The following is a 13,952-nucleotide window of genomic DNA, read 5'->3' on the forward strand; positions in this document are numbered from 1 at the left end:
CCTGGTCAGTAAGAGATCATACCCTCCTCCAATTACTCCGCCGGTTGCCCGCCAGGCTGCATGACATCAAATAGGACACGTGCGCACTCTACTCATCCACTCTTGCTCACACCTCACTAGGCACTGGCCACCCGGGGGTCAATGAAACCCTCTCGTTGCTAAAGGAATGCTTCTGGTGGCCCAACATGGCATCTGATGTCAGGAGGTACAACAAGGATGTAAGAAAATGTTCCATCTCGAAGAGTCCCTCATCTAACATCTGGCAAACTCTTCCCCTGCCCGTTCCCAACCAACACATGGTCACACCTAGGGGCTCTAGATTTCATCACGGACCTACCAGCTTCGAAAGAACTGTACCTGTATCTTGCTGGTTTTCGATAGATTTTATAAATCCTAAGCCTTGTTTGATTTCATTTAAAGGGCTGCCTACTGCAGACGGAGACTGCAGAGCTCATGTTTCAACCACATTATTCCGGTACTTTGGCCTATAAAGAGGACTATCGTGGCATCAGACACAGAGGACCTCAAATTCATCTAATCGGGTCTGGAGAGCCTTCCTCTCACTCCTAGAGTGACCATCACCTATCATCAGAATACCAGCCGAAGTCAAACGGGCAGATGGAGAGGAAGATCCAAGAGATTCTATTCGCGTCCTCCTCCGTACCTTCTGTCACAGGCCACCAGGAATCTTGGAACCAGTACCCTGGGGTGGGCCGAGTAACCACAAAACTCCCTGCGCAAAACCATCTACCGGACTCACAAGACGATTCCACAGTGTGTTTAACCGAGTTACCAACCGCAACTATTTCCTTGGTCAGGGGAACCCCTCGGTCGTACCATCTGTTGACTACTGGTTCTTCAGGGAGAGAGAGGGTCTGGGACTCAGCCCCCACCACACTACAACGTGCTTTAGCGTTAAGTAGATGCAGGGATTGACAGCAGATCTTCACCGCTAGAAGCTTCAGCTTTTTTCAGACCAGTTTTTTTAGTCTTGGATTGTCAACCAGAGTAACATAGTCAAAACGGGTTCTAACCATGCCTTAGCTGATTTCACGGTTCTGGCCCATTCACCCACATGGATGGCAGATAAAACCCCGTCACTTACAGGCTTCAAATCTCTCCTGGAGTATCGCATTCACCACAAATTCAGTGTGGGACTCCTGAAACCTCATCATCCTTTTTGTTCTTCTCTACCACAGAGTCTGGCGTCAGCCATTAAATAGCAGGAAACCCCCTTCCAAATCATCTGGACGATGGTGCGAGCTCATAAGGTTTGATGAAATCTTGGATTCCTGGTGCTGTGGGGTTCAGCTTGCGTCATTGTGGACGGGAGGTTATGGCCCTGAGGGACGCTGAGTTCCAAGCAACGAACTACTCACCCGAACCTGCTGCCAACCTTCCACGTGCTCTTCCCACCAACATAAAACTTGGCCCTTGGGCAAGATCGAAGAACACCAAATACGAGCGATCCCAATTACGCCGAACTGTGTTTGTCGTGTGTGAGTGTTTGTGGTGTTGTGTGTGTGTGTGTGTCTTCATCTCTCAAGTCTCAACTCCTCTATAAGCCAATAGGATCCTCATTTCTGCTAAATACAAAGGACAGTATCATTTATCATTCACGATTGGCCCAGAGTTCAATTTGACTCACCTGTGTTCCAATATCCTCTGCTTAGTCCAATATAACAACCTGTATAAGGTGATTACTGCCATTTCATATGAAATTTAAATGGGACAAAACTCTCAGTGCGATCAACACCAAATTTGTGTACAGTTTATGGAGCGAATCGCTATAGCCCCGCTAAAAATGGCCTTGCGATGCCCATGCTTCTTATGTCCATTTCGGAGAACAAGGACAAATATTTAAATCAATCACTCAGGCATTTAAGTGGTATTTAAATCTGTATTTTGGGCATTTAAGTGGCACCGAAATCTGCATTCTGATTCAGTTTTGGTACATATTTATTTGTTTGGTAGGGGTTTTTGGATTCTGTTTCTTTGTGCGGACCATGATTGTGTAAACATTTCTGAGGGACAAAAGTGACAGATCTGTAAAGCAATATATTTTGAGAGGACCTTGTGTGTTACCACATCCCAAACAATTCAAAATATTATCCACAAAGTTAAAAAATGTTGCACTCCACTGTGCTGAGTAAGAGCTCTGCTGTCTTCACCCGTGCTAGCGTTAAACCTCCTATTTCTTACTTATTATGTATTGTTTGGTTCTTAGTGGTTGGTGCTGATGAATTATTAGGACCACCCCAAATGTTCTCATTGGTTGAGATGCGTGATGACACCCATCCCAAGCCAATACTGATCAACCCACCCCTCCTGTGACCCATGGTTTGTCTGTATGTGTATTCAGATCCAGTGATCAATGGACTTTCATAATAATAAAAAACTTATTGCACGATAAAATAATTGTCAGTGTTAATCAATTAATGTGTTAATGCGATAATAATGTGTTAACTTGCCCATCCTTAGTATTTATATCATCTGTGGAAGGCATAGGAGACAAAAAAAAACGTCCAATCAAAATGTTCAGTCCGTTCACTTCTGGACTTGTCTGAGCAGAACATAATTAGTTTTTATATAATCTGTGGAAGGCATAGGAGACAAAAAATTGGGCTTACTAAACAAAAGTATGCAAACTGATTGCCTTGAAAAAAAAACTAAGTAAAGTGAAATAGGAATAGTGTATGTTGTACTGACCGAAATGCTTAGTTAGTCATAGTGTAACTTACACAAGAGTTCTAGTAACTAAAAAAAAAACTGTAAGTGGCTTTCTTGCTCCTTTCATTGGTTTACTCCTACGACTAGTATAGCTACTTAAGGACTCCCAGAATGCACGTTCTGCGAAGAATCCTTCTTCAAATATGCAGTTGCTTTGTTTTACAGTTGTTTTTTTATTTGCCAATTTTATTTGCTGGTCTTGTGTCAATAGTTAGTCACAACAAAAAGAACCCAAAATGGCTATTTGTTACAATTAATGCAAATAAATTAAACTATTTGTTACCATTGTTGTGATTCACGTGATAAATGTTTAAGTCTGTTTGTGATTTCAGCCTATTACCAGAACACTATTTAAGGATTATATAAAAAGCATATCAAGGTATTTATGAAAAATAAAATCTCAAAAATGTAATTATTGAACACACACAGAAAAATGCTTTAATTAAAAAATATGTCATTTTATGAAAGCAACCTATTTGTTACTTATCTTTGAAATCAAATAACTCCTGATTTTCATGATGCATTTTGCTGCATTGACAGAGAGAAAATTATAGTAACATAAAATGAAGTTTTTCAAGTTGCCCAACCAAAGGGAACGCTAATCACTATAATGGTGAGCTAAAAAAAAATGTATATATTACATATTAGTGCACTGCTGCCTGCTGCTTGTTTATTGGTTTATTTGTTTCATTTTTTATATTTTAAGTAAGTGTCACTCAAAAACAGTAAGTAAATTTTTTTATTTGCCTTGGAAAGTAGCCTGAAACTTAATAAAACCTAGTAAGTATAACAACTAAAGTAAAGATAACTAAATTAAATACTAAGTAAGGTATAAAACTTATTGGATTTTACAGGTGCATCAGCCAGGCAGATGTGGCTTTTGATTTTTTATTTAAATGGTATTTCTTACAATAGTATGTGCTTTCCAAATCCAATTTTCAGTTGTAATTATTTATTTTAAAACGGCACACAGACATCAATGCTTTTTTGAATTTATTTACAAGCAAAAACACCAAGGCTCACTATAAACTGATATTATTATCTCTCTTCGGTGTGCCACATTGAAGTGCTGCTGGGGATCTGGTTCAGGTTCTGGGTAAGGGGTTATCAGTGTTGGTCGACATGGGTAACCCCTATCTCCCAGCAGAAAGTCATCAATCTGTCCTGTAAGGAATTTCACATTGCTTTAGTGCATGCATTGAAACAAGTGTATTGGACATACATGTACTTACCACATTCCAGCCTGTTGCTCACAATATAGTCCTTGGCCTCCACATTTGTGATGATATGTGCAGCATCACATATGATCTTGACAGTGCAAAGAATGAGACATGAGTTACAGTATTGTGATGTAGTCTTTGACCATTAGAAATAGAAGGTTAGTCAATGTACCTGCACATTAATACTGTGGATAGACCTCCTGTTGACATAGTCAACTTCATTTTTGGAAGGTATGACATAATGATGGGAATATGTGTGCCATCAATGCATCCAACCACATTTAGAAATCCTGAAGGGAATTCTAATTATTAGGTTACTTCCAGAGGTCGCAGCAAGATGTTATTAACTGATTATCATTTTCAGAGTAGCCTCATTTAAAATGAATTCTACAGCAGTAGCCTGCAATCCTGTGAAACTCCTCTTTGATGACTCTCAGGGGTTTGTTTACACTTGGCATTAACATGTTATCACCGCAGCAGATCGGATCATCAGTCCATCAGGACACAGCACGTTTACACTTGGCAACATCAACTGACTGACATCTGGATAACTGAGCAGATCTCTCTTTCCCACGCAATATTTAAATAAGTCTGCAGTAGTGATGGGAAGTTCGGATCATTTTACTGACTCTGACTTTTGAGTCTTTTTTGAGTCATTTCATTAATTTTAGCAAAATGTAATTAAAATGTTACGTGTTACTTCACTAACATGTCTACTACTTACGCAAACGTTGATCACACTACAAACAATACAAAACTAGAATGCTATAAGAAATAGAAAAGATTAATTCAGTATTTACCTGGATCTTTAGCCTATGATTAGTTCACCTCACCTCTTATCTGACAAGTCTTCGAGTTTGAGTCGTTCCTTCATCACGCGACAGCCCCATAAACTAAACCAATGCTGTCTGAGCTGGAAAGAGAACTTATTAACAGTTCTTTTGTCACATGACATGACAGTGTTGGACAGAGAAATTAATTTCCTCACAAACAGGTGCACAGATGAACTAATCAATTCTCTTTCCGGCTCAGACTGCATCGGTTACGCTTATGGGGCTGTCACGTGATGAATGAATGACTCGAAAAACCCAAAGACTTGAAACAGGTAAACTAATTGCAGTACAGAACTCACAGGATGTTGTGCTTGCGTGACTGAACGAATCACTCCCCGAGACGAATCGTTTGTTCCGAGTCACATTAAAGATTCATTCAAAATGAATGAATCATATAAGAACGACCAATCACTAGTCTGCAGAGAATGGTCCTGGTGCAAAGTCAACCTTGAGTTTCTTTTGAAAACCATGTTCACTAGTGGGACATTTTACAAATGAAAATACGCGTCTCACTAGCGCACCACAGCCAGGTGTTCTCCGTCTTCTGACAGTTCGGGAGAGAGGGGGCGGGGTTTGCTCAACGTCAATCTGCAAATGCAGACACGATGGCTGGATTGCGTTCATATTACACTGAGATCCGATCACAATGCATCCTCTACTACCTCTGGACCAGGACACACTGATCGGATAACAGTCCGATTTACACTCGTCTTTTCAATGTTTATGTGGACAACATCCAGATACAGGGAATATGTTAACGCCAAGTGTAAACGCAGCCACTGGGTTGACCATGAACTCCTCTGTATACCAAAGCATTTTATAATCAAATATGAGGCCATCCATCCAACAATTAAAGTTTGGACAGTGATCCCATGCACACCAGCAAATCTACCACAGAATGGCTGAAAAGAAAAGAATAAAGGGGTTACAATGGCCCAGTCAAAGTCCAGACCTCACCCTGACTGAAATCCTGTGCATAAACTAATGTCCACAAATCTCAAGAGTTATATTGTAAAGAAGAGTGGGCTAAGATTCCTGCAGAGCACCGTGAGAGACTGATAAAGTCATACAGAAAATGATCATTTCAAGTTATTGCTGCTAAAAGTGGATCTACAGACAGCTGAATCATAGGGTGTCCTAACTTTGTCACACATGGCTTTTCCATTTTGGCTTAATTTTTTTTTTAATTAAAAGACAACATGGCATGATATTTCATGTGATTCAATAGCATGTCCTAACTTTTTCACTATTTATTTTTTACTATTATTATGTTGCATGCACGTTCAGGCTGGCTGAAAAAGATGTGTACGCAAGCTGAGATGTGAGATTTGATTGTAACAGCCGCTCCAGTCCATATTGATCTATTCCAAATTTTGCATAGAAATGACCGTACACCCAATTTTCTGTCATACAACTGGTTTGTAAATGAGGCCAAATGTGTTTTTTGTGTCATTATATAATATAATCTCTGTGTTGGATATCCGCTTCCAAACCACTGCGAAGATATATGAAGAATTTTTATCTTAATATATTTGATCTTCTTTATCTTAAAATAAAAGAAAAGAATTTATTTGTTTACTGTTTTGTTATTTTGTAAGAAACCCTTATTAGATTACATGTGGGCCTCCATGCTCATATATTGTACAATACATGATATGTGTAGAGGGTGGTGGGGGCCCACATCAATATTTTTTTCAGGGGCCCCTGAATCCTCTAGCTACGGGCCTGGTTGCAGGAACAGATGAGCACAAATATGTGCTAATACGGTGGACAGTGGCCAGTGAAGCCCTCTTCACTGAAAAGCGTAATGCTGCCATTGAAGGCTTTGAGTGAAAAAAAAATATATATGTAAATCTTAAGTTATAGTTTATTGTAATTACTGTAATTTCAAACAAAGTTATTACAGCACTTTTCTGATTCCTGATTTCTGTGCATTTACTGCAGAGCTTTTGTAGTGGAGCAGGACCTGCAAAAAAAAAGTTAACGTTGTGTTTTGTTGAAACAATGGAAAACCTGAAACAAAAATATAAAGTTAGAACATTTTCTTACTTCTAATACAGAAATCAAATGATATTCTGCTACTGAAATCACTGCTTTCACTGAAATCAATTAAAATCACTGCACAGTTGTATTGCACCATTTAGCCTACATATTGCACATCAAGGTTTTTCTGCTGTCAAAGAAGTTGCATTAAAGTAGATTTAAGGCTGTTATATAAGTATACGGTGCGGTGAGGGAGCACCATGGAAAAACAGGGTCTGGGTCCAAATGCAGGTGAAACCTATTATTAATTAATAAACAGCAAGACAGACAAAACGAAACAGGATCAAGAATGGGATACAATAAGGGAACAAACATGCTTGCATCAACAAACTATACAATTACAATTCAGCCAGGCAGAGTGGTGGGAGTGTAATGTATAAATAGTTCAATGAGGAACAGCTGAGGGTGTAGTAAGTGACAGGTGTGTGGAGTTTGGGTAATGGAGTCCGGGAGGATGGGGGATGGCTACCTCTGGTGCCGAGAGGGAGGAACGCAGGGACTCATGACAGATATAGGTAGAAAAGCCAATTTTTGAGCAATTATTTATTTAATCATGTGCATCCATACTTTCGTGTTCTTCACAGTAAAATTGCAGTGAGGGACAAAGGAAATAGGTTACAGTTTGCATAAATTGGACATTGTAATGTCCCTTTAGGGCTCTGTAGATCCCTGTGTGTGTTTTCCTGAACACAAAAGGTGATTTTGGTTAGGTTTGTTCTGATGGTTTTGTTAACACAATATCAGTCAATGGAATTTCATAAAAATCTGAAACTCAGGCTCCATTAACTGATATTGTATTAACAAAAAAAACCAGCAGAATAAAGAATAAAAAACAAAAAACAGAGGCATCAAACAACATAAAGCTACAACACAAAATAGCATGTCATTGTAAACATATGAAATGAAATGCTGCGTTTGTCTAGTATTCATGCATAACTATGTCATTTGACAATACAATTAAGTTACATTAAGCTTATTTCACTAATATATATATATATAATTTTCAGTAATTCTTACATTTTTCAAGTATAAAATAAGATCTTCGAGTAGCTGCCCAACATCCCCTTTGTGCAGACATTATTGCAAACATTTTTAACACAATTGTGTTATTGTCAAGGTGGCCTTGAGACAGAAAAAATCAGTTTGTGCAAAAATAAAATTTCTTAATACAAGAATAAAGGATAATAGTTTATTATGCTTTTTTGCATATATTTTCTGCAAATTCAAATTAACAAACAAAATCAAATGAGCTGCTCTATTTATGTACGAAGTGCTATTAGAACAAACAAGAACTGCTACATTTGTCCAAAAAAAAGCTTCTTTAAATGCAGTGTACTCTTCTGATTGAACTAGTCTTTTTCCCTAAGATAAAATTGGATCTATTCTGCACGACACACACAAACACCAATTTATCACACACATACATTGTGCTCATGAAATCTGTATTTTAAGTTATTAAACAATTATCTTGTATTAAAATATTATTGTTCTTCTTCCTCAAGTTCTGCAGCCTCAGCAATAACTTTGGAGTTTATGTCTTGTTGTTCATCTTTGGAGAGGAAAGGCAGTTGTTTCAATCTGGGGTCAAGGGTAGAGGCTGTTAGAATAATATTCTTCTCTGCCACACTTGTGTATCTCTTGGCTAGATCTTCATTGATAGCCTGTTTGTTTTTTTGGGGTGATTGGTGCATCATTACCACAAAAACCTGCTTCTGTGTCATGGAATGTTACATGTACATACATACATACATATATATGTGTATAGCAGTGGAGCTATTACGAACAATGTTGGTGTGCTATTCTCTGACTTAATGTTAGTTGCCCCTTTAATTGGCTTGAGGGCCATAGCCAGTTCTTCTGCATTAGTGATGTCCACTTCATTTAATGTGCAGATGTCGTCTCCACATTTTCTCATCTGAGGAGAGAGAAGAGTAGCGTAAATGGTAGGTTGTTGCTCAAGCAATTGGTCTACCATTTCAAATGCGCTTTTCCATCTGTTACCAACATCTGTCTTCAACTTGTGGGATGGGAGCCCCAGAAGTCTCTGTTTCTCCACAAGGGCATGATTTGTGGTGGGGCTGCAGTAAAAAATGCAGTGATGATTTTCTGAATCCTCCCCAGCAGTCGTGATACAGATACAAGTGTAGCAAGGTTGTGGATCTGTGTAGCAGCAATCATGTTAGCATCATTATCTCTAACTATTACCAGGTCAGTGGTAGTGAGCTGCCATTCCTGTGCAACAGCCTGAAACAACTCATTGACATTTGCAGCTGTGTGGTTTTCATTCATCACTCTTGTTTGTAGAACACTGGAGACAAGCTGCCAGTCATCCAAGTGAGTTGCCCTTGGTTTTCACACATCACACGTTACACTTGTTGCTGTCTTTTAAGCCTTCCGCAACCTTTATCTTTGTCTCTTGGTATAGCTGAGGTACCGTTTTCTCAGTAAAACATTAACAGGATGGTATGTTGTACCGCGGCTAAATTGTATGTAACAGGTACCAAAAGCCTTCATTATTAATGGCTCTGTAGGGGCTGTAAGATCTTTCTAAATTAAACAGGCTACAGAGTTCTTTTTTTACCTGTTCAGAGACATATCTATGTGCAAAGCTTTTTTGTCAGGGCCATCATTTAATTTTTTTCACTGAGTTGAATAGGTAAGCATCACTTCTAAATTTTGTGGTCATTTTGTTTCTGAATTTGATCTTTTAATCTGCAATTTGGCTGAGGCTGCCTCCGCTGACAATCACAGCCCCAGCTCCTCTCCCTCACCGCTCTACCTATTCATTCAAAAAAAAGGCCTTCAAGAATTCTTGGAAGTTGGTGCAGGCTTTTCATCGTAGGTGCAGAACTGAAATAAGACATTACCTCTGTTTCCACTGACATTGGTGCTTCAGTCATGGCATTGGATTTTTAATCAAAGAAAAAAGTCCTCCTTGCTAAAGGCAACAGCAGAAGGTTGAGGGGCATTGGGCATCAGGGCTGCAGGCTCCTCTGGTGTAATGGAGCGGCACTCCTTCGTGAGGAGGAACTTGATGTGGTCTCTTCTTTCTTCTTTTACCCAGCACAACTTGAATTTAGGCAGTGAGACTGCAGCAAGTAGTGCTTTCTTGGAGTCAGTTGTTGTGGCAAATTGAGTTTTGATTGCTCCGACAATAACTTCAGGCAACCCCGTGGTCATTTGCGATATGTCATGTTCTGTTGCCAAAATTTTGTCCATGAAAACTTCCAGTTTTGGTTGAAGCGTTCCATAAAAACAAGTGTCCTCACCTTGTAGGATGTCCTGTGCGACTGTGAAAGGCTTCATAATGGAACAATATTCCTTAACCCTCTAAGCGCCAAAGTCGCAAAATTGCGACAAGACGTCATACTTTATAAAATAGACTGTAGTTCCTAATATGGTGTAATATCTCATTTGTATTCCCTACCATTAGATGGCAGACATGTAGTACTTCGATTCTAGACCATCATTACGTCATGTTCCTATTCAAAGTGTTTGAGGAAATAGCAGAGCAAGTGAGCTCTCGTGTCATTGATGCGGGAAGCAGTTCAGTTCATAGTGTGCGAGTAAATGGTGAGATTTATGAGAGAAAATCGGCAAATGGCTAATACAAATTTGTACCGTGAGGATGTATTTGCAAATGTTATTCGCTGATTCTGACTCTGAAGGGGAATATTTGCCTTTTGGAAATGACGATCGGTCATCTAATGGTGGCGCTTCTCCTGGTACATCTTTGCAGCGCAATGGTGCCGCCGTACAAGGCGAGAGTGTTCACGAAGCACAAACAAATGATCATCTCGACCCTTTGCCCAATGGGGATGAGGGTGGCAGGGGTGAACGTGGTCATAGTGTCCATAGGAGAGCTGTTGCTGATCGCGAGCGCTCTAAAGGCCGCTGGCAGACAGTACAGGTGCGGTCAGTGAGTAGGTAGGTGCGCTCTGCGCTGTGCCATGCAATGAGAGGAACAATACTCTCAAGAACTATGAACTGTGTCGCCTAGATACCTGATTGGTTAGATAGCTGGTCAACTGATAAAAAAAAATAGGGACATGCATTTTACCATGGCACAGTAATATAGTAATAATTTACTACTTTTCCGTTCTTTTTTCTTTTTTTTTTCTGATCATTTGGAATGAGAATAAAAAGACAAAAAACAAACAAACAAACAAACAAAAAAAAACTTGCAAATAATTTCAAACATCCATTCAATATCTATTATTTCTGAATATTACTGATGAACTGATCAAAAAGTAGGCTACTGCTCACATGCGTTTTTACTACTATATATAGTGTAGTAATAATATAGTATAATTTAGTTCTTTTTTTCCTGTTTTATTGTTGGATTCCTCTTTTCTGATCATTTGGAATGAAGATAAAAAGACACACACAAAAAAAAACATGCAAATAAGTTCAAACATCAATTCAATATCTGCTATTTCCTGAATATTATGAAATTCGAGATGGCCGCCCCCGGTGATGTCATAATATGCAAATTAGATGAGTATATTTACACCACCCCACATAAACTTTCAGTCATGCCCAACATTTTTCTAATTCACAGTGGATTTCTATCTTTAAGCCCTTTCAAGCCACAAGCTTTTGAAATATTGATGTAAAAATACAGCATTTTTTCCAAAAAACCCTGGCGCCTAAAGGGTTAAGAAACTAGTATTCCATGTCATTCAAACATATAATCTGAAGCTGTGTGCAGAGGTTATACATGTCAGTGAGGGAGCGTAGGCTTCATAGAATGAGTTCCACTGTGTTACTTTGGGGACAATCAACTTTCTATCACTGACCTCTTCCAGGCTCTCTGATGAAATGGAGGAGCAACTTGCCTTTGTCCATAGCGCTGAACATTTTGCTGTAGCACTACAATACACTGTCCTTGATTCTGGTTTAGATGCCAACCATTTATTAACCTCATCCGCAATTAGATTTAGTGTCTGGGCTTGCGCATCTGTGTTGGGGAGGCAGCACACATAGCACGTGCTGGGCATCATCATAATCGGTTTGAAGCACAATGTGAAGGTCAGAAAAGTTCACCTCGCTATCACCCTCTGCCTCTCCCTCCTCATCAGACACCACTTGCTGCTGCTCCTTAAACGCCTTCACAAAGTTAAGCCTCGTGCACACCAGGAAGATTATTGTGTGGGCTTATCGCCAGCATTTTTCAACTCGTCTTTTGTGTTCATACCCAAGCAATTTTCACTGCCATTGAGCTGAATGAACATGCAAATTCACTCCCTGACATTAGATGGCACTTAATGAAAAATACCCCGGTACACATTAAATCCTATTTGATCTGCAATTGTGCTCCATAACAACTCCCTCATTGAGATTTTTGTAGTCACTGTCACGTTTGTCATAATGCTCTTTGTGTTCAGACACCAATGAGACCAGCAGCTTCATTCATCTTGCCTCGATGCTTCTTCTTCATCTACTTACTACTTTCGTCGTTAGGTATCAATGTGTGCTCGGCAAGACCGTTTTATGCTTGAGCGCCACCAAGTCGTTTTTTTACTGTAACTTTAGCAGCTTCAGGCACAAAGGTGCCAATCTTATTGGTCGGCCAGTTTTTTAACGTGGTGCATAAAAACAAAAAAAAAGGTGCCCGAGGCATTTTTTTTATTAAGCTTTTGCGCCTGCCGTTTTGCATGCTGGTGTGCACACTCACATTGGTGCCCTTTGTTAAGTCACGAGGCATTAAACGTTGGGTGATAATCGTCCCGGTGTGCACTAGCCTTTACTCCCATTGACTGTCACATATGCAGTCACCTTATCATTGCTCAGTCTATAATGAGAAAAAATGTATTTTGCAATTGTGAAGACCCCTGAATCTTTTACAAGCTATGGCAGCCTTCTTTTGTTTCAAGGTATCTGCATCGATCCAATGCACAGTCACCCCCAAATAACTTTTGTTGTTAGCACTCCATATGTCTGCTGTTGTTGATGCATACTGCTGAGCTTCAATTGCTTTCTTTACCTCTTTTTCCATGTCAGCATATGCCTTTTATCTCACTCTTTGGCAAATATCTTTCTGTCTGGCGCTTTACCTGCTGAAAAAAAAACATGAGGAGAAAATAGCTAGATAGATAACTTTATAAATGTTTAAATAGGCTAAATTATATTAAGATACAGATATAGACCTATAGTGGTGGCCAAAATTATTAGAACACTAGTATTTTCACAAGCTAAAATATGGTTTTATGTCAGTTTATTTATTTTGCTGTAGTGTGTCAGTGGGTAATCAGTTTACATTTCCAAACATTCATTTGCAATTAATTGTAACAATACCATTTTTTTTTAAATAATAAAAATACAAGATTTTTTTCTGATAACAGCTAGTACGCCACAAAAAGATCTGGGCCCGGTTGCATGAAACCCCTTAAGATAAGAAAACACTTAATTATAAGGTAAAGGGTACTCAGTGAAACATGGGTTGCAGGAAAAAAACCCAAGGGTTTACTTAAGCAAATAAGAGAACTACTTAAGTGACAGCCTTAACTTCCCTTAAGTGTTCCCTTAAGTTCTGTTATGCATTGCTACAAAGTAATTGCTTCTTAGTAACCGTTTCACCTTAAAAAAAATTAAGGGACCAAAATAGCTCCCTTAAGTCATCTTTTACTCAAGCACAATGGCTGATTTCATGTTCATTGAAGAGGAGCGAGTACCTAGGCACACATTTTTAATGATCGAAATAATCCATTGGAGACTACCCTTACCAAAAAGTAGTATACGTCAAGTTTATTTTATTAAGTATACTTAAGTAAAGTTCAAGTATATTTTGACTTTTTGTAAGTATAAGTCAAGTATACTTAATTGTCATTATAAGTATATATCTTAGAAGTACATAAAGCCAATGTCTGAGAAGTACATAAATAGTAAACTAAAAGTATACTTTCCCATTTTTAGTTTAAAATAAGTATACTAATAGCACACTTGAATAAACTTATTTTTCGTAAGGGTATGAATGATGTGCAGTTATTGAGGGAATAAAGGTTTGACCATCAGTCAGTCTTTCGTCTCACAGCAACACTTATGCCTGACATTGAGCACCAAACCTGACAAAGTTGTGCACTTCCAGCACTGGTTCAAGTTTTGATTGCTTTGAGGTTTTTTGCCT

Source organism: Cyprinus carpio, chromosome B3 (assembly GCF_018340385.1).
Source record: "Cyprinus carpio isolate SPL01 chromosome B3, ASM1834038v1, whole genome shotgun sequence".
NCBI classification, from domain to species: Eukaryota; Metazoa; Chordata; class Actinopteri; order Cypriniformes; family Cyprinidae; genus Cyprinus; species Cyprinus carpio.